This window comes from Monodelphis domestica, chromosome 1 (genome assembly GCF_027887165.1).
Source record: "Monodelphis domestica isolate mMonDom1 chromosome 1, mMonDom1.pri, whole genome shotgun sequence".
In the NCBI taxonomy this organism is placed as follows: Eukaryota; Metazoa; Chordata; class Mammalia; order Didelphimorphia; family Didelphidae; genus Monodelphis; species Monodelphis domestica.
The window spans coordinates 376592288-376616580 of NC_077227.1; the positions used below are offsets into that span (position 1 = coordinate 376592288).

At 40.1% G+C, this 24293-nt stretch overlaps 1 protein-coding gene and 1 pseudogene across 4 annotated transcripts in view; one reads left to right on the forward strand and one right to left on the reverse strand.

Moving 5' to 3' along the window:
- The window catches only part of KCNIP1 (potassium voltage-gated channel interacting protein 1), a 598407-nt gene that overhangs the window by 302715 nt on the left and 271399 nt on the right, over nucleotides 1-24293 (forward strand). The window lies entirely within an intron of this gene.
- On the reverse strand, nucleotides 6314-6470 carry LOC130456809 (U4 spliceosomal RNA; annotated as a pseudogene).

Consider the following 24293-nt stretch of genomic DNA (forward strand, 5'->3'; position numbering starts at 1 on the left):
AACATGAAAGGGAAAGATAGTGAAGTCATCAGACTATAGACTGACAAATTTTACTTTTATTCCTTACAAACTTCTAAAATATGTCACAGAAAGGAATGCTTCATGAGACTTTACAAAGGGAACTAGTGATCACTAAAAGCTAGGATGGCTTCATCAAGAATACTGTTCAGTGGATTGAGAGTCAGGCCTAGAGTTCAAATCTAGCCTCAGAGGTCCTAGGTTCAAATCTAGTCTCAGACATTTCCTAGCTGTGAGGGCCTGGGCAAGTCACTTAACCTCCATTGCTTAGCTCTTACTGCTCTTCTACCCTGGAACCAATATACAATATTGAATCTAAGATGGAAGTTAATTTTTTTTTAAAGAATAGATCATCCCCGATAAACCTTATTTCCTTTTGTGACAGTATTACTAAATCAATAGACCATGAGTGTAATGCATGACCTAGTAGACTTTAATATAGGCATGAATTTCAGCAAAATGTTTGACAAAATCTCTATGGTTATCTTTTGGGCAAGACAGGAAGATACAGGCTAGACAATAAGTCAATTTAGAATTGATCAAATGACCCAAAGTAACTGACCAAAGTTCTCAAAAATAGTCATCAATGGATAAGTTTCAACTTGAAAAGATGTCTCAGAGAGTCCGTAGACATCTATCCTGGGTCCTGAGATACTTGGCCTTTTTATCTTGGAAGAAATGATGGATAACATTGTTCTCTGATTTGGGGATTACATGATTCCTGGAGATATAACTACCACAGTGGAATAAGAGAGGCAAATCTAGATTTGATTTAATGGAGTAGGGGGAGGGAAATCTCAGTAGCAATTAGAGCTATGGAATAATGAAATAGATTACTTCAGGAGGAAGTAGGTTTCTCTTCACTGAAGAGACTAGAGACTAGAAAGCCATTTTTTGGGCATGTCATAGAAAGGATCCTTGGCCAGCTGCATGTTGGACTAAGAGGCTTCCAACTCTTCCATTTTTTTGTGATGATGCTTCCCACTGCCCTGTAGGCTAAGGATAAATGTGAATACATAGACTCTCCACTTCTGCATCCCACCCCCTTTACAACCATTATAATTCCTGAACCATTTTTTCTGTCCCACTGACTTTAAGGCTTCAATTTGATGTGTGATGAGGCGATTTAGTAGATCCAAGACAGCTGAATACTCTTGTTGCCATTACTTCTGCTGTTTCTCAGAAGCCCTGTAGTATTTTTCACTTTAATGACTGATTGCTTCTAGACTTTCTCCAGTAAGTTTGACTCAGTTATTAAATATACTTCACCAGCAAGCTATCTCTCAGAGACTCCCTACTCTAACTGTTTGACTACCCTGAAGGGTTTTTATCATCTATCCTGTTGGATCTTTCTGAAAAGGAAATGATAGAATAGCTAAACAAGGGTTAAAATTTCTTTGCCCTTATATTTCGAAGAATGATAACAAACCATTTTTCTCACGTTTTAGCTATACGGTGACAGGAATAAACCTTTCAGAACTGGGTAGCGAAAGGAAAATCTCTCACCAGCAGTTCTTGCTCTAGGGAGAGCCAACTCTTCTTGCCCATTAGAAGAGGGCTCCCCTCTGTGGATTTACGATGCTCTAGGCTCTGAGCCAAGAGTTGGATTGTCAGGCTTAGTAATAATAGTGAAGATAATAAAAATGATAATAGTTGGCCATCATACAGAACCAAGGACCTATCATGTCTTGGCAATAATTTAGAATTAAGCAAGCAACAAACATTTATTGACTATCTCCTATATTCAAGGGGCTCTGACAGCTACTGAGCAGGACTGAAGGAAGTAGCAGATAAGAAGTTTATAGACCAGTTGGGGAGACAGAGTCACTGAACATAAAAATAAAAATAATAATAATACAAAAGATAGCATGTGGTTAAATGGCTAACAAGTGAGAGATGGTACTTCTAATTTATTTCAGTGCTGAGGGCAGCCCTACTTGAGAAGTTGCCTTCTTGTCCCATTGATGAGTTCTTCCTGGGACCTCCTTTCAGCAAAGGGTCCCAAGCTGGGTGTTCAGTTCTCCTACTAGCCTTGTTCCTGGTTTCTAGTCATTACAACCATGCTCCCCTATGGGGTACTTTTATATATCTCCTCCTTCACTCTTCTCAGCTACCTTTTGTGAGCTGTCTTCCCCCCATTGAAACATAAACTCCTTGAGGGTAGAGACATTCTTTTTGTTTTGTTTTTGTTTTTGTTTTTGTTTTTCTTTGCTTATATTTGTATCTTCAGCTCTTAGCCTACTGCCTTGTACATCATAAGATCATATCTGATACTGATTTTGCCTAGTCCTTATTCAGTCATGTTCAACTCTTCATGACTCTTTTGGGGGTTTTCTTGGCAAAGATCCTAGAGTAATTTGCCATTTATTTCTCCAGTTCTTCTTAGAGATGAGGAAACTGAGGAAAACAAAGTTAAGTGAATTTCCAGGATCACACAGTTAGTGTCTGAGACTGGATTTGAACTCAGTTATTCCTGACTCCAAGCCTGGCACTCTATCCACTGTGTTACCTAGCTGCCCCTGCTTGTTTCCTTCCTTCAGTAAATTTCCTTCCTCCAGTGTGAATAAAAGTGGTGAAGGTTCTTCAGAAAAGGTGGGAGCACATCTGTATCCTGAAGAATGACTCTAATTCAGAAAAGAGTGGAGGGGACACTCAAGGTAAAGGGGACAATGTACAATGGTATGGAGATAGGAAGGGGAAGTTGAGCTTAAAGAATAGTTGCCCAGAAGTTGGGAGACCTGGCTTTTAATCCTCGTTCTTAGAATCACTCATCTTTGAGCTGGAGGCAAATACTTTTTTTTAACATTCATTTTTTAATTGACTTTTAAGATATTGAAGGTTAGTAACCTACTGAGGATGGGTTAATGGTGAACTTTTAGCATGACCTTGGGAGGTAAGGAAGGAGGGCAGACCTAGTGACTAAGAGGTGAGGAAGAGCCCTGGGTCCCAGTTTCCACATCTTCTCCATACAGGCTTTGGAGGAACTCGCTTCCAACTCTGACATGCCCTCTATGTGGAGTGTACTCCCTCTTAGAGAATTCTTAGCTTCCTCCAAAACTCAGCTCAAATACCACATGTCCCCCAAAGCCTTTTCTGGTGTTTCCAATTCCTTCCCATCCAAGTTACTTTGAGTTTACTTGCACATGTATATATTAGACCTCCCACTCCTGCAATAGAATGTAAACTCCACAAAAGCAGAGAATGTTTTGTTTTTGTTTTTATCCCCAGCACCAGCAAAGCTCCTGGCGTGTAGGAGGTACATACTAACTGCCTTTTGAATCAGTGAATTAATGATGTTTTGTGATTTGATTATTTCATGGCTATCATAATTTCTTCTTTTGATCAACCAATAAACATTTATTAAGTGTCTAGTGCTATAGGAAGGGTGTTGGATATATATTTGGGTGGCTCGAGTTCAAATCCAAGGCATACCACTTATTCTCTGGGTAACCTTGAACAAATGACTTCACCTTTTTGGACCCCATCTTCCTCATCTATAAATCTATAAATAAGAAGGCTGGACTTGGTGACTTCTAAGATTCCTTCCAGCTCTAAATCTGTGTGTTCCCAGGATCCCATGACAAAAACAGTATCTGTCCTCAAGGAGACAACACCAACATATATTGGTAAGTGCAGGGACAGCTAGGTGGTTCAGTGGATAGAAATCTAGGGCTAGAGACAGGAAGTCCTGGGTTCAAATGTGGCCTCAAACAGTTTCTTGCTCTGTGACCCTGGGCAAGTCACTTAACCCCAATTGCTTAGACCGTATCACTCTTCTGCCTAGGAATTCATGCTTAGCATTGATTCTAAGCCAGAAGGTAAGGGTTTACAAAAAATAAGTGGATACAAAATCTATTCAAAATAAATATAAAGTGATTGATAAAAAGGCTCTCATAGTGGGAAGGGGCAAGCTAATGATCAGAGAAGCCTCTAAGTAGGAGATACTAACAGGCATAATATTGTTCTTAAGATCACATACCAGAAATGAGGCCAAAAATGTGAGTTTATAACAGCATTAACATGGTCCCTTAAGTAAGAACTGAATAATAGTTTAGAAAATAGCTGATACAAGATGGATTGGGTTAAAACCCTAATAACATATCAAAAAGAAAAAAAAGAAAAAACCCTTAGCAAGCAGACTGGGCAGCTTGATGCAAATAATAAATCTGCAAAACTTACTTATACAGCTGTCCCACTTAATGTAATCAGTCCAAAAAAATGAGGCAGAGAAAAACCTACAAGAATTTAGCTCAGGCTGGAGGAGTATGTATGGGAAAGGAAACATCAAAGGCAAGCCAGTTATCTCAGCAAGCCGGGTGGTTTTACAGAATAATTGAATATTGTATGAAATTGGGGCTCCCTCCTCTTCTTCTGAGAACATGGAAGGCAGTGCTTCGAACTGTTTGCTATGTCCAAGGCTGGCTTATACCAGGGAAGAGCAGGCAGTTGCCCAGATGATCTGGATATGACTTAGATAAGATGTGATATGAAGGGTGCTGGACCTCAAGGAATCAGAGAATCATCACACTGCTTCTCACAAAAGAGATTTTTTTTTGAAAAGGCATGAAGAAAAGCAAACTATATGAGTTATTTTTGTTCAGAAGTTCAGTTGTGTCCTACTCTTTGTGACTCCATGGACCATGACAGACCAAGTCCTACTATCCTCCATTTTTCTCAAAGTCTGTCCAAGCTCATGTTTGTTTTTTCCATGACACTATCTAGCCATCTCAACCTCTGCCATCTTCTTTTTACCCTCAATCTTTCCTAACATCAGGGTCTTTTCCAATGAATCCTGTCTTCTCATTATGTAACCAAAGCATTCAGCTTCAGCTTCAGTATTTGACTTTCCAATGAATAGTCTGAAATAATTTCTTTAAGAATCAATTGATTTGATTTCCTTGCTATCCAGAGGACTGTCAAAAGTCTTCTCTAGCACCACAATTCAAGGGCACCGATTCTACATAAATATGAAGTTACACAAGAGTCTGCCCTCAATCTTTTATCTTTCTACAAACTCATTCTTTCTGATGTCATTCATTCTCACAGATTTAATTACCACCTCTGGGGAGATAACCTTCCAATCTCTTTGTCAAGTCCTGACCACAAGTTTGAAATCCTACCATATTTCCAACTTTCTTCAGGACATCTACTTCAACTGGTCCCACCAAGCACCTTGAGAGAAACTTTTCTCAAATCTTTATTATCCTTCTCTCTAAACCTGTCCTTCCCACTAATTTCACCTTATCTGAGGCATCATTATACTTCCACTCTAATTTCTATGTTCCTAAATTTGAAGTTCTTTGAGTCTTATCTCTTCTTCATTTCTCATATCTGATAAAATCCTAAGCAATTCTACCCACCTCTGGCATCCTTTTGTTTTCTTATACCCCTACCAAAGATAGAGCCCCTCAATAACAAGCTTAGATGATACAGTGTGGAATAGTACCCAGAAAACCAGTTCAGAGTTGGAAAAATCTGAGTTCCAGTCTCTGGAAAAGTCATTTAATTGCTCAGTGACTCCAGGCAATTTTCTAAGACTGTAAGTAACAAAATAGTTGAATATCTGGGTTAATAGAGGGAGTTAGCTCTCTGAGATTTTCCTCTACCAATGGAATCATAGGTCTAATCAAATCCTATCTCAATAGCCTCCTAAAAAGATTCTCCCACTCCATCCTCTTCACATTCCCAACTCATTCTTAATATTACTACCATAATATTTCTTATGTATAGATCTGGTCAGGTCACTCTTCTACTAAAAAATATGCCATGGCTCCCTACTGTCTGCCAAATAAAATACAAAACATTCTGCTTTGTATTTAAGAGTTCAACCCTACCTTTCCAGAGATCTCATGTTATTTTTAGTTTTATGCATACTACAGTCCAACCAAGGTAGACAACTTTATGACCTCTAAATGTACAATGGTCTCTCATGTCTTTACTCAAGACTATTACCTATGCTTGAATGTCTCTAATAGATTGTAAGTTTTTTGAGGGAATGGTTTATTTATCTCTTTATTTACTTGGCTTTTCTTTGTATCCCTAGCACTTATCACAATGTCAAGCATAAAGCAGACACTTCATAAATATTTGTTGAATGACTTGAATGACATTCCTTCAATTTTTCACCTAAATTCTTTATTCTTTAAATCCCATCTCAAAAATACTTTGTTTTATAAAAATCTGTTAGGAGCAGCTAGATGGCACCATGAATAGAGCACTGTTTCTAGAGATAGGAGGACTACAGTTCAGGTATAGACTCAAATACTTACTAGTTGCATGATCCTGCAAAAGTCACTTAACTGTTGTATGCCTCAGTTTTCTCAGCTATTAAATGGGAATAATAATAGGACCTACCTCACAAAGTTGTTGCGATGATCAAATGAGTTTTCAATAAACAATAATCATGCCTCAGATAAACCTCATTCGCTATGATACTGCCATTGTGCAAAACACTATACTGTTTAAATGAGATAATACGTGTAAAGCATGAAAGACAAACCCTATTCCTCCATCTTCTCTATTACTCCAAAATATCAACTCTACTTATTCCCTTTACATAAGGTGACCAAAATTCAAATGCAAACAATTATGTAAGATGGGTAACACAATCAACCACTGTTAGCCATTAATACTCCAGGAACTTTTCCAGTCCCTTTAAGTCACATGGCCTATACACTCTGGCCCCTTCCTCAGCCTCTTCCCATTGGAAATTGGACTTCTTTCCCTAGAACCCTGGGTTCAGACTGCAGAGTTTTCACAACATCTTACCCAGTCTGGAGCCCACCATTCATTTTCTAGCTCTCTCCTTCACCTCGGCTTCCTCTTATAGGAAATTGGGCCTCCGCCAAACCTCTATCTTACCTACCTACTCTTTCCTCTGAATAGATATTTTCTTCTCTTATTTTAATGTAAAGTACATGCCACATCCAAGGGAAGTAGGCCCATCAGATGCAGAATGATAATATCATTAGGGCACAACTTCAGCAGCTTTGCAGCATTTGAGAACAAAGCTGTCCTTTGTACACATGCATCTACAAATATTCTACATGTGCCCGTCCCTTCATCTTTGTTCCTTCAGTATTTCACTCTTCCTAAGGATGCTGTGTGTATTGGTGGGAGAGGACATCCCAGGTTTTTGAAGGAAATACACATATCCCTTCCATATCATGAATTTCCCCATTGTGGTTTTGATGTATCGCGGGTCAGCATAAGAAATCAAATGGGAAGAGTTTTGAAGAGAGTTTTGTGGAAGCCTCAGACAACATAAAAAAAGTTTAGAAACTCAGAAATGTATAAAATGTAATCTATATAAAATATATCTCAACATATTTTATCTTTAATACACTATAAATAATTTTTAAGTTGAAGTAAATAAAAAGTTAAAGTTTCCCCCTGCATACTTAACCCAATTTTTATAATAAGATTCTGTAAATACCCCTTAAAAGAAAAAGAAGAAACTCAAGACTTCTTTTTTGGTACAAAGGGAAGGCAAAAAGCTTTATCTGGATTTTTCAGATAATAGGAATGCTCTTCACCTAGTCCCTAAGATGTGGAAAGGATTCTATTATATTTAATATTTCTCATTATTTGTGTATTCTAGATTAATTTATATAGTAGATGGTATTGAACTTATTCTTCTGGAAATAGGTCATCAAGTATGTTGATCATTGTAATATATTAAAAACTGTATCCACATTAAATATATATATACACACACACACACACACACACACACACACGTGTGTGTGTGTGTGTGTGTGTGTGTGTGTGTGTGTGTGTGTGTAGGCAATGTTGTTATTTACTCCTTTTTTAGCCCAATTTGACTCTTTGTGTTCCCTTTTTTTTTTTTGGAGGAGGTAGTTTGTTTTTTTGTTTTTTTTTTGGCAAAGATACTGGAGTAGTTTGCCATCTCCTTCTCCTGTGGCAAACCAAGTTAAGTTCCCAGGGTAAAATAGATAATAAATCTGTGAGGCTGGATTTGAACTCAAATCTTTCTGATTCTAAGCTAGGCACTCTATCTACTCTGCCACTTACCTGCCCTACATTTCAGTAGAATTCATAAACTATGACAGTAAGGGAATAAGCATTTATATAGTAAATACTCTGGGCTACACACTTTGCAAATATCCCCTCATTGGATCCTTACAACAACTCTGAGGTAAGTGCTATTATTATCCCCCTTGTAGCTACAACAGTAATAATAATCCTCTATGGCATGATGTGTATGGTGTGGCTAGGAGATCACTGGATGAGGATCTAGATCCTAGACCTTTCCCTTCCCCTTACCAGCTGAGAGACCTTAGGAAAATCACTTCAGATTTTCTTTATTCTTCTTCAGCCTTGGGTTTCCTAATTTGTAAAGTGAGGATGTTGGGCTGTGTCATCTCTAGAGTTTCTTCTGGTTCTAGCCTTCTACCATGTCAATTTGCAAAGGTATTACCTTAGTTGGTCTTTATGATAACCCAGTGGCATAAAAGATACAGTTTGGGACCTAAAGTTGTCAGAAAAATCCAGGTTCAAATCCTGCCTCCAAAAGTTACTAGGCACATAGCCACGGCAAGTCACTCAATCATATTTTTCAATAAATATTTCTTGTGCCGGGCACTATGTTCAACTTTTCTTAATCTTGGTTTCCTCATTTATTGAAATAGAAACCATAGATTTATGAGCTAAAATACAACATGTTAAGTGACTTGGCCATAGTCATACTTCCAGTAAATGGCAGAGAGAGAAGCAAGTTTCCAGAATAAGGCCTTCTGACTCTAGATCTGGTGCTCATTTGACTGTACCAATCTGCTTCCCTCATATAGAAAACACATAAAGCCTTCCTCACAAGGATGTTAGAGGCTTAAGTGAAATTATACCTATACAGAGTGTCCCAAAAATCTAAGTTCAATTTTAAGCTATTAAAGCTACCATAGGCGGCAATTAGGTGACTCAGTGAATAGAGTCCTCAGGAAGACCTGAGATCAAATCTGACCTTAGATACTTCCTAACTGTGTGCTCTTGAGCAAATCACTTTACTGCTATTTGCTTTAATCCCCTGAAGAAACAAATGCAAATCACTCCAGAATATTTGCCCAGAAAACCCCATGAACAATATCATCATGTTCTGGTCCACAGGATCACAGAGAGTCAAACACAACCAAATGACTAAACAAAACTGCACTAAGAGATTTGGAACACCCTACAAACTAAGTATCCCATTATTCTTATCTTCAGTTTACAGATTAGGAAATCGAATGGAGTTCTGATGGTAGAGCTAGAATTTGGATCCAGATCTTTAAGGATGCCTACTCCAGTGACCTTCCCACCCCAAGGAACCTCCCAATTCAAGTGAGGGTAGGGCACTGGAATTAACAAAACAATCTTAATTTACCTCACAGTAATTTCCCAGAGTATTTGGGATTAACCATCGCACTAGTATGTGTTTATCTTGAGGATAGGGATAGGGATAGGGATAGGGACAGAGACCCATGAATTTATTGGTTTCCTGAACTCCCAGGTGAGGAAACTCATTCACTATATGAATATAGATCAGAGTCTTCCCTACAGAATGACTTAGCTATGATTAGCAATGCCAGAATCCAGGATAACTAACCCCAAGGGATTCATGACAAGAAAGGCTAGCCACCACCAAAGAAGGGAAATTGATGGAGTCAGAATGCAGGCGGAAACACACCATTCTTCACTTTATTTCCTCTCTGAATTTTTCTCTAGTGTAAGAGATAAATGTCTTCTTTCACAACATGATGAACATAGAAATATATATTGTATGATAACACATGTACAACCTACATCATATTACCTGCTGTCTCAGAGAGGGGAAATAAGGAGGGGAAGAAAGGGAAAAGGATAGAAAAATGTCATAAAGCCATTATTAAAAATTATATTGACATATAATCTGGGGGGAAAATAACTTTCCTTATAACTAGTGGTCTTAGAGAGTTGCCTAGAGCTCTGAGAAATGAGGGAACCCCTCCAGGCTCACACAACCAGGATGTGGCAGGGATGGAATTTGAACCCAGGACATCTTGACTTTGAGCTCTCCATCTACTCTGCCAAGCCACATTTTTAGCTCAATAATAGCTTCTCATAACATATGGACTCCAAGGACCTATATTGTTTCTGAGTTGCAAACTTAAATTACAAAAAATTATATAGCCTCAGCCAGGATGGTGAAGTTGCTAAATGAATCCCATTGTTCTGTCTTTTCTGGTGATTTGTTGTCTTGGGCTTTTTCAATATTCATAGTGAAACATAAGTCTCTTTTCTCTTGACTCTAAAAGCGATGGGCGACAAGACAGACTGCAGGGGAGAATAAGGAATGTGTTCTCATTTCTGCCCTGCACCTTTCCCTGCACCATAAACATTCCAATAGTTTTCCATGAACCCTGGATGTTTGTGAGAGATTTGTCGGGAGGGGAGAAGGATTGAATCAGACTGGACCAAACCTTTGCCTCCTGGATATATGGACATATGACGGAGAGTGGAGACAGACAAGATCTTGGACTCAAGACTATTTTGGGGCAAACACAAACAAGCCTGGAGAATATTAAGAATGCACTCTGGGCTGCTATTAGAACATGCATCTAATCATCTAGGCTCAAGGTCGATGTCCTCTTATGCCAGAAGAATGATGTGGTAAAGTAGGCATTGTTCTAGAGAGCAGAGGTCGGAGACTGAGAGCTAGAAGGAACCTCACAAGCCATCTAGTCTCAACTTCCCACCCCCATTTTACAGAGGACCACACCATGGTATGGAAAATGTAAGTGACTTGCCCAGAATAATATAAGCTACAGAGGTGGCATGTGAATCCAGATCTTCCTAACTCCAGCTCTCTATCTACTACACTATGACCCCAATGGAAGAGTAACAACCCTCTCTGGAGGGCATTTCTAGAGCTCTCCCTAGCACCAGGGGACAGTACCTCTGTGCAGTTGGAGAAGGAGCCAAGACTACCATGGGGCTACATCCCAGATGCTGACCACTGTGGGGCAGGGTGAGTGAGGAGAGCCAGGTGGATGTCCTCATCATCCTCCAAGTGGCAAAGCCCTGAGCTATTCCTCCTCCTCAAGGTCTTATAATCAATACAGCTCGTTCTAAGAATTCCTTTCCACAAGGTCTGGGTAGATTGTGTTCTCCCTCCCTGTAACCCAAGGGAACTGCCTGGCCTAAGGACCTGAGATTGGTTCAGAATCAACTGAGCAGGAGGATTATCAGTCAATGTCAACTGCTGCCACATTCAAATTCCCTCCCTTAAGAGCTCCCTCTCTTCCTTTCCTTCCATTAAGAAGAATCTTCCTCTGTGGTTATTTGGAACTTACTTTTTTTTAAATCTTATTTAATTAATTAATTTAGAATATTTTTCCATGGTTACAAGATTCATCCTCTTTCCCTCTCTTCCCCACAACCCCCTCCAGTAGCCAATGCACAATTCCACTGGATTTTACATGTGTCATTGATCAAGACCTATGTCCATATTATTGACATTTATACTAGGGTGATCATTTAGAGTCTACATCCTATTTGGGATTTTCTTGACTGGAGTGATTGGCCATTTTCTTCTGCATCTTATCTTATAGATCAGAAGAGTGAGACAAGCAGAGTTAAGTGATTTACCCTGGGTCAAACAGATAATAAGCATTTGATGCTGGATTTGAACTTAGCCTTCCCTGACTCCAGGCCTAACATTCTATCTAAGAACCAAGAACTTTATAAGCACCCCTTTATAAGTATTACACTCTGTAGTAGTGTAATGGAAAGATAGTTGGAATTGGAGTCAGAAGATCTGAGTTCAAATCTAGTATCTGTCATTTATTGCCTATATGATGACAGGCAAATCAATTCTCCTCTCTGGGTCCCAGTTGACTCATCTTGCAAAATGAAGGAATTGAAGTAGATGATATCCATTTCCCTTCCAGCTCTTAATTGATAATGTTACATCAATTTCTCACAGATCTTTCATCTTCTGGGACTCTAACACTTAGATTTTCCTTGATATCTCCCTAGACAAGGCTTCTCCAGAGCTGGCTTTTCCTTCTCTTATACCACCTGCATCACAGGGCCAGAAGGAGGAGTTGGAACACTCACCATCATTTTTCTACCCTCTTCTTGTCTAATGACCCCAGAACCATCTCTCCTCTTTTAATGTTAACTCTATCTTGTCCATATCCTTGTGACTCTTATTATGTGACCTCTAGGTTTCTACCCCCTCATCCCCAGTAAGACTAAGTCTTCATCTCCACCTCAATCCCTTCTCCTTTCTGGACACACTTCTGGTCCCTAAATTTCTTAATTTCCTCAACTCCTATGACCTCTGCCTTCAATGTAGTTCAACCATGAACAGAAGGGGTGGTCCGTTAGACCCTCACCCCAGCCCAGTTCAATTTAATTTGCCCAGGAAGCCAAATATCTAGATACTCTGGCCCACTGCCACAGGGAATAAATGAATGCATCATTATCACTCACCAAAAAAAAAAAAAAAGGAACACTCCATCAAATAGATCTTCTATGTTAAATTTGCCATTTTTAAAAATTGCTACATTTAAGTGGACTTGAGGAATAGAACAAATCTACAGGATTTTCAAGTGTCTGTTCCAACATAGAATATCAATGATATGGGATTTTAAGACTCAACCCAAAGCACAGACTTTCCTAGGATACAGACAAAACTAATAATAATAATAAAAAAAAGCACAATCCAAGGAGGAAGATTAATGTAGCTGATTAGGCCTTAATTAGGCAGAACTTCCTGTGGCAAGGAGTCCCCTCAATCTGATTAATCCTTATGGTCTCTGGGTGCCAGAGTCATAGGCTAAAGAACCTACAAGGGACTTCACAGACCATTTAGTCCAACCATTTTATGCAAGATCACACAATAACTGATAGACAAGATTTGAATGCAGGTCCTCCAACTCCCAGGCCAGCTCCCTTTGCATCATACTATGTCTCTGTAGACATCATAGAGCAACCAGGGGATTTGGAGGGATCACTGGGTATTAAGTCCAAGGCACAAATTAGAAGAATCTAGAACTTATCCTGGATAAAGGAAATGACAGTGATGTAAGTCTCTGGATGTTCTGCTCAGGGTTGCATCCTCCTGAAGAAAAATACATGACTGGATTTGGGCAAAATGTCACTCCTGAGATTGCAATGTAGCACCTTCCCTTTCCCCACCAAAGCCCAGCATTTTAGTAAGGGGAACTGAGTTCTAGTGCTTTTTCTACTAAAAAATAAGCTGTACGGCTCTGAGAAAGGAAATCATTTCTATCTCTAGGTATCATTTTGGTCATTTGTAAAATGAAAGATTGGTGGGGCAGAGAAGGGGACAGGGAAAGAACCACTATCTCTAGTACCTACCTCACAGGGTCATTGTAAGGCTTACATGAGATAATGTGCTTCGAAAATGTTCATGTGTCATATAAATGTCAGTTGTTATTAATGACATCATTAAATGATTGAACTGCTGACACAGCCTGGCTAGGAGGCTCTGCTCACTTCACCTCTTGTGGTTCCAGGTAACGCTCTGAGACGGTAATTTGCAGAGCAGTTTCTGATCTGGTAGAGGAGAGAGTTCCCTCACCAGAGAGTGCCTTACATTGATGAAATCTTAGAGAGATAGATGAAAATTGATTGAGAGATAGAAGATAGAGATACAGTCATGTTGTAAATACATGCATACATCCATATGGGTGTGTGCATCCATATACATACATGTAAAGATGATATCCAAGATCATTCCGACTCAAAAAAACTATATGCCTTATGTCCAGGTTTTTCTCTGGACTCTAGGGAGTCAGGAATAGGGATCTTGCTCTAGAAATCTCTCTCTTGAACATACTCCAAAATTTCACTTAAGTTTTAGAAAGTGCTTTCCTCAAAATAATTGTAAGGTAGGTACTACAAATATGAAAATCATTCTCATTTCACGGACGAGGAAACTGACCAAACCTCAGAGAGGTTGGTTTGCTTGGGGTCAAATAACTCCCAAGGGTCGGAACTGGGACTCTAATCTATTGCAGTGGCAATAATAATAATTATTAATATAATAATAGGGAGTCAGCTAAGCGATACAGTAAATAGAGTGCCAGACCTGGAGTTAGGATGATTCTCCCTTCCTGAGTTCAAATCTGGACTCAGATACTTACTATCTGGGGGATCCTGGGCCAGTCATTCAGCCCTGTTTCCTCAGTTTCCTCATCTAAAACCCTAGATGGGTTCACAAAAAGTAAGATATGCCTGAAAAATGACTGAACAACAATAATAACAATAGTAATAACTGATATATAATGATAGCTGACATTTATATAATGTTTTTTTATTTACATAGTATTTTAAGATGTTATGATTAAAATTCTCTGGTAGACCATAGCTTAATTTATAATCATTTATTAAATAATAAAAAATGGGCCAGAGAAAGAAAAGGTACCAGCCACATGTGGACGACTCTTCTCTTAGTAGGCCACTGCTTCCAGTCAGACCTCACACCTCCTCAGGCCAGGATTCCAAGGAAAAGGACCCTATTTCCTTCCCTTCCCCCAATTTATATCACTTTTCCAAGCCTCTTTGGTTGGGGAAGTCCATTTCAGTGAAGACAAGAGGAGGGTCTTCTGGATGCCAGGAGTCATGGTGGCACAGCCTATGTTCACTTTTCTCTGCCTGACTTTGTCGAGCTTATTTAGTTGCTTCACTATCCAAGAGATACAGAAAAAAGAACTTGTCTCCTTCCTACTTCATAGAGGGGAAAGAAACATGTTTGTAGTTTTAATCTTAAAATCAACCTTTTTCTTTTCTTTTAAAAAACAAATAGGGTGAAGGCAGCTAGGTAAGTCAGTTGATAGAGACCCAGCCCTAGAAATGGAGCTCCTGGGTTCAAATTTGGCCTCAGACACTTCCTAAATGTGTGACCCTGGGCAAGTCACTTAACTCCCATTGCCTGGTCCTTGCCTCTTTTCTGTCTAGGAATCAATACTAGGTATTGACTGATACTATCTAGTATTGGTTCCAAGGCAGAAAGGATTCTAAAATGGAAGGGAAGATTTAAAAAAAATAAAATAAGTTGTTTTGGAGTGCCAAAAAGGGGGTACAGGTTAATGTTAAATTTCCACAAAGATTTGCAAGAGCATTATATGTAGATTTATATAGTTAGCATCTGCCTGCCAATCTTGCTTCTATACTTACTATCTGTGGACCTCTCTAAGCTTTAGTTTTTCTCATCTGTAAAATGAGAAGATTGGACTATGTGACCTTTAAGTCCAGTTCTAAGCATGGTCTTGGGTCCAAATTTGTACCACATCATACTGTATTTCTGTGCAAACTTTGCCTACAACATATTGTAGCAGCTAATGAAATTCAATGTAATGACTAGGCTTTCTTAGCATATGACCCAATAGTACACTGTGGGAACCATGAGATTTCTAATTTGCTGAAGGAGGAAGAAGTTTCTTTAAATTCAACCACTGCTGCTACAGAGCCACTACTGGGAGAGGAGAGAGTAGCACATGATCAATCATCTGTGAGCTGGTGATGTGAGTGTCCTTGAAATTTACTGCCCTGGAGCAAAGCTCCATTCTCCCTGGTCTAGTTACAGTTTGCACAAATAGGGTAAAGTCTCTTGCTCAAGGTCACACCAGTAATAAGTATCAGAAGCAAGAATTAGAAGGGTCTTCTGCCTTCAAATCCAGGGTTCTTTGTTTGTGTTAGCACAGTAATGATTTTCTTTGAGGGTCAATAGGTGCCAGTTACTAACACTGACATGGCAGCTTAGAACAAGTTATGACTTCCTACCAATGACTCCCTAACCTTCCATCATTAAACAAGAGGCAATTAGAATGCAATGCTAGAGCTTGTAACTCTTGTATTCTGAGTCCTAGTTCCTGCTTTTCCCTTTGTTAGCTTTCTTTTGATTTCTTTTTCTTTGATTGAGAGAACCTAAGAGTGGAGAAGGGAGCTCATTACAGTAACACTGAGATTTCTGATCTATTGAGAGAGGAAAAAAATATTTGTAGGCTGAGACCATTGATGAGAGAGGAGAGAGTGGGCAGGAGAGGAATCATCCCCAGAATGGTTATGTGAGTGACTGCCCTTTAAATTTAATGATTTATAAATTGTTTGCTGTCTTAATGAGAAGGGAGTGGGAACTGGGGGGAAAGAATTGTTGAAATAACATAAAAAAATTGTTATTATATGTAATTGGAAAAATGTTATAAATAAATAAATTTAGAGATTTAGTGGTCTAGGAATTTAATCCAAGATGATTAGGATATCCTAGCTCCTATCCAGGATACCAAGGATAACAACCTTGATAGTTTGAGGAAAGATCTGGAGTCAAAGGAAAAATGAAAGTGTACTTCTAATAATAAATCTTGAATCAGGGAACTAGGTCTGTAGATACAAAGCTACACTATTATGTATAATATGATGAGATAGGGAAGAAAGGTAGCCCAGAAAGTTCTAAGAGATCACTTCTTGTGGGGAGAGGATCATGGAATTCTTCACAGATGAGGTAGAGCCTGATCTTAGCCTTGAAGAATTTGTAAGGTTGCAATGGGTTGATATTGGCTGGGAATGGAGGCTGGGAAGGTTAAGGTTAGAAGGTAGGGGTAGGGAAAATCCTAGTGTTGGGAATTGTGGCAGAGGGAGAAAAACAATGAAAATGGTCAGGGCAGAGGAAGGCGATAAGTATTTATTAAGCATGTCCACATTTTACTGTGTCTGCACATCCCATTATTTTATTTTAAGCTACTTAAGGGAAAGGATCCTCTTATTTATCTTTTTATGTCCCCTCAGAGCAACAGTGACTTCTATTTCCTACATACTAATTCTTTTTTTATTATTGTTGCTGTTGTTAGAAACTAACTTTTACTTTTCTTTTACTCCCTGGGATACAGATGTAAACATAAAATAAGGCAGTCCCTGGCCTCAAGGAGCTATATTGGGAGGGAGGGAAGCCAATACACAAAAGGGAGCTGAAAGGGGGAAGGAGGTAATGGAGGATGGGAAATGGGGAGAGAGAGGAACATGGTGCTGATGAGGTTCAATACTGTGTATTGATTCCAAGGCAGAAGAGTGGTAAGGGCTAGGCAATGAGGGTTAAGTGATTTGCCCAGGGTCACATAGCTAGGAAGTGTCTGATGCCAAATTTGAACCCAGGACCTCCCATCTATAGACCTGGCTCTCAATCCACTGAGCTACCCAGCTGCCCCCTTACACTTGGATTTTTAAAAATCAACTTCACAAGCACAAAAATGAAGAAAATGAAGTTAGACTGAAGCTTGGCTACAAAATATCTGGAGATTTGAGTGAGCTCAAAATTATTTAATAGGGTCCCTGGGCAGTCAAAAAAAAAAATGTGATTTTGGGCTGTGTGAAGAGGCCTAGAGATATAATCATCTTTCTGTCTTTTGCTCTGGAGCATGGTGTTAAATTCTCAGTGCCATATTTGAAGAAAAGAGGACTCCAAAGACTACCTAAAGGAGAGGCAACCAGGATGGAGAAAGGATCTTAAGTTCATAACATGTGAGGATTAGTAGATGGTACTGGTAATCTGTGGCCTGAAGAAGAGAAAGTGTAATGGCAACCTGAGATCACAAAGCTAGAGCTGAAAAGCACCTAAGAAGCCATCTAGTTCAGCCCTTTCATTTTACAGTTGATGAAAATGAGTCCCAGGAAGAAAAAGTTACTTGTCTAAAAATATTCATGGAATCAGTGTCCAAGGTGGTATTTGAACGCAGGCTCCCACTCACTAGAGGTCTTCTGATGAACACAGGGTAGCCACTTGTGGTGCCAGAACAAGTCATTATCTATCCTGCCTTTATTCCTTCATAGTCAATGTTCTGTGGATTATTGTACAAATGGATAAAACACTGTAATAATTGTTGTTGCCATTACTTCCATGAGATTTTCTATCTGTATTCAAATAACAACAAAATGAGAAAATTAGAATAACAGTTGGAATATTCCTATCACTTTAAGGTTTACAGATTATATAAATGAGATTTTTAACCTTTGAATTAATTCCCCAGAAGTCCTTAGTATTTCCCCAAATTCCCTATAATCTCTCCTGCATCTCCAGGATGGTGAGATCACATTATTGGCATTTAACTGGTGGTAATGCCTCCCACACACTCTCTTTGGGCATGATACAGCAATCAGCAGTGATGGTGGTAAGGTGGGGATTTAAAAAATGGCTAACCAGCCATGGGCACATGACTTTTATTTTGTATTCTCTTTATTCTTTGATTTCTAATGATCTTTAATAAACCTCATAAAATATAATATTTAAATTATATGAGATATAATTTTAATTTTTACAAGTTATTGATATACATGCAGTAGTTCATTTGAACATGTGAGAATTAGAAAATAATGCCAGTAAAGTCCCTTTGGTAACTGTACAATGCTGCACAAATAGATGTAAGGCAGCATTTGTATCACTGAAGAAGAGCATAGCTCCTTAGCAGTAAGAATCCATATCCTCAAGAGAAGGTTTGAAGAGGTAATAACAGAGGAGGAAAGAGGAGGAAGCTGTACTGCCATGATGACCGCCCACCAGAAAACTGATAGGTATTGTAGAATTATAACGATTCCCATTATACTGCGTGTGGTCAGCACGTTATTTGAATTCACATTGCCTGTTTCCATTGGGCAAAAATCAGTTTCCATATTTACTTAATGACACTTTTAATTGTGCAAATTTGAATACATTCAACCACTTCCAGGAGATTCATTTGTCCTCTTTAGAAACTAGCTGTACAGTATCCCAGGGGGGTGGAAAGAGTCCATGGAGGTCACATAGACCCTTCCCCTGCCTCTAGGCAGGACTAAACTCAAAATTTCCTAGACGGATGCCCATTCATTTCCAGAAAGAGACAGAGAGAGAGAGAGAGAGAGAGAGAGAGAGAGAGAGAGAGAGAGAGAGAGAGAGAGAGAGAGAGAGAGGAGATCTAGTTCACTCCAGTAAAGCTTGCTATTCAGGCTCATTGTTTTCCAGAAGCCTTTGGTGAAGTTAGTAAAACAGGAGCCATTTGTCAGTGGAGGTGACAGCTCAGCCCCTGGGCCCTAAGCCAGGCAGTGATACTTTTATTACCATGAGAGAGCCAGGGATGAATCAATGTCGGGCTTTGGTAAGAAATATCCTGTCCACTGCCCTGGGTGATGTGAAGACATCCGGAATGGTCTCCCGGGAACCATGACATCATCCTGGACTGGCACCTGTATGGTATGCTGGGGACCCCTCCTGAGACTCTCTGAATGCCCCTCTTAGTCCCTTCCTGAGGAAGGCACAGAAAAACATGACCTTTGGTTTGTAGTAGCTGAGGCATGAATCTTCCCAGTATTCACTACCTGGGTTAGAGGGATGCTTCTGCTAAATAGGCTCTCTAACCTCCTTTCCCCCACCCCACCCCTACTCTCATTGTCCCTCTGTACCCCAGTTGGAGTCCTCTGCCTCATTGCTCCCTGCCTGGTCAAGGAGACAAGAAAGATTCCTGTCTGGCCTCTAGCTTTGGGAAAGCTGTTTCTGGACACAATTGGACCAGTTGGAGAAGTACTCTAATTCAAATGAATACTGAGCTCTTATAAGGCTGTAGATTTTGGATTTTATCCTAGAGGCAATTTTTTTTAAAATAAAAGAATAACATAATCAGGGATAATAAAGTTATTGTCTCCAAAGTCAAGAATGTCATGAGGGAACTTGGTAAATGGCTAGGTCCTAGGAGCTTCACCTATTCTAAACCCTATGCATTCTAAGCATTACTATCAATCAATCAAAAATGATTTATAAAGCATGTGCCATGGATCATGAAACTTACTGTGGATAAAAAATCAAAAATGAACTATTTCCATGGGGGCATCGAGGTGGCTAAGTAGTTAGAGAGCTAGGCTTGAAGTTGGGAAATCTTGGGTTCAAATCTGCCCTTAGACACTTTCTAGCTCTGTGACCTTGGACAAGTCACTTAATCCTTATGGCCTAGCTTTTATGGCTCTTTTGCCTTAGAACCAATACATGGTATTACTTCTAAAATGGGAGGTAAGAGTTGTTTGTTTTTTTAATGGACTATTTCCTTACCCTTAAGGAGCTTATATTTTTATTAGAGGAGACAGCATGTACTACTCATATTAGTATATTCTAAATATATAAAAACAATTACAAAGGGGAGAGAGAGAGAGAGAGAGAGAGAGAGAGAGAGAGAGAGAGAGAGAGAGAGAGAGAGAGAGAGAGTGGACAGGACACTGAGAGGATTAGGAAAAACCTCTCCCAAAAGGTGATATTTGAGTGGATCTTTGAAGGAGACTGGAAACTCAAAGAGGTGGAAATGATGAAGGATTGCATTCCAAGTATGGTGCAGGGTGAGATGGAAATAAAATGTATGAATAACAGCAGGAAGACCAACTTCACAGGACCATAGAGTCCACAAAGGGAAATGGTAGGTCATGAAGGGCTTTAAATGCTAAATGATCCTAGAGGTGATAGTGAGCCAACGAAATTTATTGAGCAGGAGAGTTTCATTTTCAAGTTGAAAGATGGAGAGGCAGGTATACCATAACTTAGAGGGAGAAGATGAAGCCTGGCAAGTCTAAGCACGTTTGCCTGATTTCACCCCTGCCTTTTTTTGTCCTTTAAGTAATCTCATCCCTCATACTGGAAGGACAAACAATCTTTTCTGGAACCAAGGATAGGAGAATGTTTATTAGACTTCCCTTTCCTCAATAGATATGTATGAATTCAGTGATTCACCACACTTGAAATGGGCCATCTGATGTAAATGCGGGGCAGGGATATATGGTGAAGGGCCTCTAACTCTCAACGTCTCTTTATCTCGCTCTGCCTCAATTTCCTCATCTGTAAATTGGGGATAACAATAGCACCAAATTCACAGAATTGTTATGAGTTTCAGAATAAACTATGCAAATACCATCTAAGACCTAAGGAACTATAAAAATAATAAATGTTATTCTGATAATTGGGCATCTAGGTGGCCCAGTGGATAGGGCACCAGCCCCAGAGTCAGGAGGACCTGAGTTCAAATCTGGTCTTAGATACTTAGTAGCTATGTGACCCTGGGCAAGTCATTTAACACTGTTTACCTCCATTTCCTCATCTGTTAAATGAGCTGAAGAAGGAAATAGCAAACCAATCCATTATCTTTGCCAAGCGACCCCAACTGAGTTCATGAAGTGTAGGACATGGCTAATCAACTAAACAACAACAAACTCTAATAATAGGAATAATAATTATCAATTAAAATAATTATCATTCTTTCCTGAATAGTTCCTGAGGCTAGTGGTTGCATCTAGGGAAGTGGTTGCAGGAGAGCTCCCGGTACAAGTGCGATTGGTGAGTGGTTCTGCTAAGCACTCACCCTGCAGTGTAGACAGAGTCCTGTCACTTCCCTCTCCCCGTGATGGGGTCATTCTCCTGATTGAGTTTGGCGATTTGCATTGGGATCGATGTAGGGGCGAATGCTCTGTGACAGCAGTAAGTGATGGGCCACCCTGCCTGGATAATCATGTGTGTTGGGAGATGGAGGGCAGCGAGCTGTTTTTCTGTCACTTGCAGTTAGATCAATGACTGTACATGAGCGTTATCTTAAGCACCCGGGTTGCAATTCTTCCCATAGCTCAAGACCACACGATGACACTTCTGCATCGCCTTTTTCCCAGCCCCCCAGGCAATTGTTCTCCTGCTTCTCTGTGAGGCTGGGATGGATCAGAGTCTCTGCTTCCTCCTTCTCCTTCGCTCCAGGAAGTCAGGCAGTCATGAAGCATTTATTAAGTATTTACTACATGCCAGGCTTCGCTGGGAAGCAGCTGGGATGCAAGGAAAAGCAAAAACAGGATGGCAAGCCCTGAAAGAGCTCCCATTCGGATGAGGGAGCACATATCCAAAGAACTGTGTACATGCAGGCTCTCTGCAATGTAAATGGGAAGTGATCCCAGAGGGGAGGCAGCAGCAGAAGGCTGGACAGAGCCCAGAGGACGAGAAGGGGATATGGAGCTTTTGGGGTTTCCTGCTCCCCTCGGGTTATAGCCCTGAAGCAATGCCATGGTCCCCGGTGGGCTGGATGAACATTCCCAGTTCAAGGCTAAACATTGTTTTTGATGGGAGTTCCCACTTCTGTGTTTCCAGAAATGTCACCCTTTTTAGGTTTGGGAGAAAGAAGAAGTGTTGCCCAGGCACTAGCTAGGATGTGCCGATATATCCTTGTGTTACACTTGGGTTGCTCCTAACGATTGAAAATAGGCTAGTGTTGGACGTTACCTGATGGGAGTTTCTATTATATAATATATATTAATATATATCTAGTTGGAGTTGGAGTTTTATCTAATGTCCCATTCAGTGAAAATGGACTGAGCACTTGCTGTGTATAAGGTCCGGGGCTCTCTGCTGAGGACCAGTCCCAGTTCAGCTACTTACTTCTTGGGCCACTTTCTCCTCTCTTGGTGGTAGTGACATCCCTTGCCTTGAGAAAAAAAATGGGGGAGGAAGGGCCAGAAGGGAGCCATCCCCTGGAGGGTAGGGGAGTGGCATTGGAGAGGATAGTCCAACTTCAGGTTCAGAGAGGGGTGAGTGCCTCATCCTCCAGAAAATGGGGGGGGGAGGGGGAAGGAGGGGGGGAGGCCAATCCTGGGGCAGGGAGGCTCTAAGGATGGGACTTATGACCTGGTTGGGTCATGCAGTAGTAAAGAACAAAAGAACAATCAGGGCCTGCCACTCCTCCCAGCCCTCAGGAAGAAAGTGAACCCCACACTAATTACAGCTCTGCTAACAGAGCTGCAGTTACCTCCACTATAAAATTAGGGAACTGAATTAGATATCCCTAAGGTCCTTTTCAACTCTAAATCTTACCATCCGGTGAACTGCATGGCCAGAGGCAACACAGGAAAGTAGTAAAAGACTACTTAGTTCATCCCTGAATCTGAGTTTTCATGAGCAACTAATTAATAATAATAATAATAATAATGAACATTTATATAGTGCTCTAAGATTTGCAAAGTACTTTACAGCCATTACCTTATTTGGCCTCCCAACAGCTCAGTCTAAATACTATTACTACTACTACTAATGCCATTTTATATAGTACTTACCATATGCCAAGCCCTGTGATAAATACTTTACAATTTAGGGTAGCAGCTGGGTGATTCAGTAGATTGAGAGCCAGATATAGAGATGTGAGGTCCTAAGTTCAAATCTGGCCTCTGACACTTCCCAGCTGTGTGACCCTGGGCAAGTCACTTAACCCCCATTTCCTAGGCCTTACACTCTTCTTGATTCTAAGATGGAAGATAAGGGTTTAAAAAAATCTTTACAATTTATTATCTCACTAATGATTCTCATAACAACCCTGTGAGTTAAGTACTATTATTAGTCTCATTTTACAGTTGAAGAATCTGAGACAAAGAGGTTAAGTGACTTGCCCAGGGTCACAGAGCTAGTAAGTAGCTAAGGCTGGTTTTGAACTTGAAAAACAGGCAAAAGATATTTTCAAAACAGGTAAAGCCCTTCAACCCTTAGGCTACAACAGACTGGAGGTACCAAATGATATCTGTCACATGGAACCTGGTGATTTAATTATTGTTCTGATCAAGCTGCAGGAGGTACGAGGCCAAGTGTCACTGAAGCATATCCTTTCTGTAAAGCTACTTGTTACTATATTTTAAAAAAGAGTGGGAATGGATAGCAGGTGGCACTCACATCTCTTTCAAGAGAGAGGGAATTAGTCTAGTCTAGCATTTACTTAGCACCTACAAAGGTTGAGTTACTGTGGCTGATACATAGTCTCTGTCTTTAAATAGTTTACAATCTAACTGGGGATATGGCCTCAGTTTCCTCACCTGCAAAAAAGAAGGGGTTGTCCTAGATGTGCTCCAAGGTCCTTTTTAGCTCAAAAATCCATGAGCCTCTAAACCTAGAATGTCCTCTCCTTCATTCACTACTGGGAATCATAAGGCAGGCATGGGGGGAAAATTACCTAGAGATAAAGGAGAGAAGGAGAAAAACAAACCATCAAACAAACAAAACAAAATGTTGTCAGGAACAAGATTTGGCCTGATGAGAACAAAAGTTCACAAAGGGAGCAATCCCATAGGGTTAGAGTAACTAGGAAAAGTCTCATCCATAGTCTTTGGGGAAAAGCAAAAAAGGGGACATACAAAAGGGAAGAAAAAGTGGTTCGTTGGTTCATGGAGCAGATTATGTGGCAGGAAGATCTCAGTAGTAGGTTACCCAGTGAATGGAATGTTAGACTAGGAGTCTGGAAGACCTGAGTTCA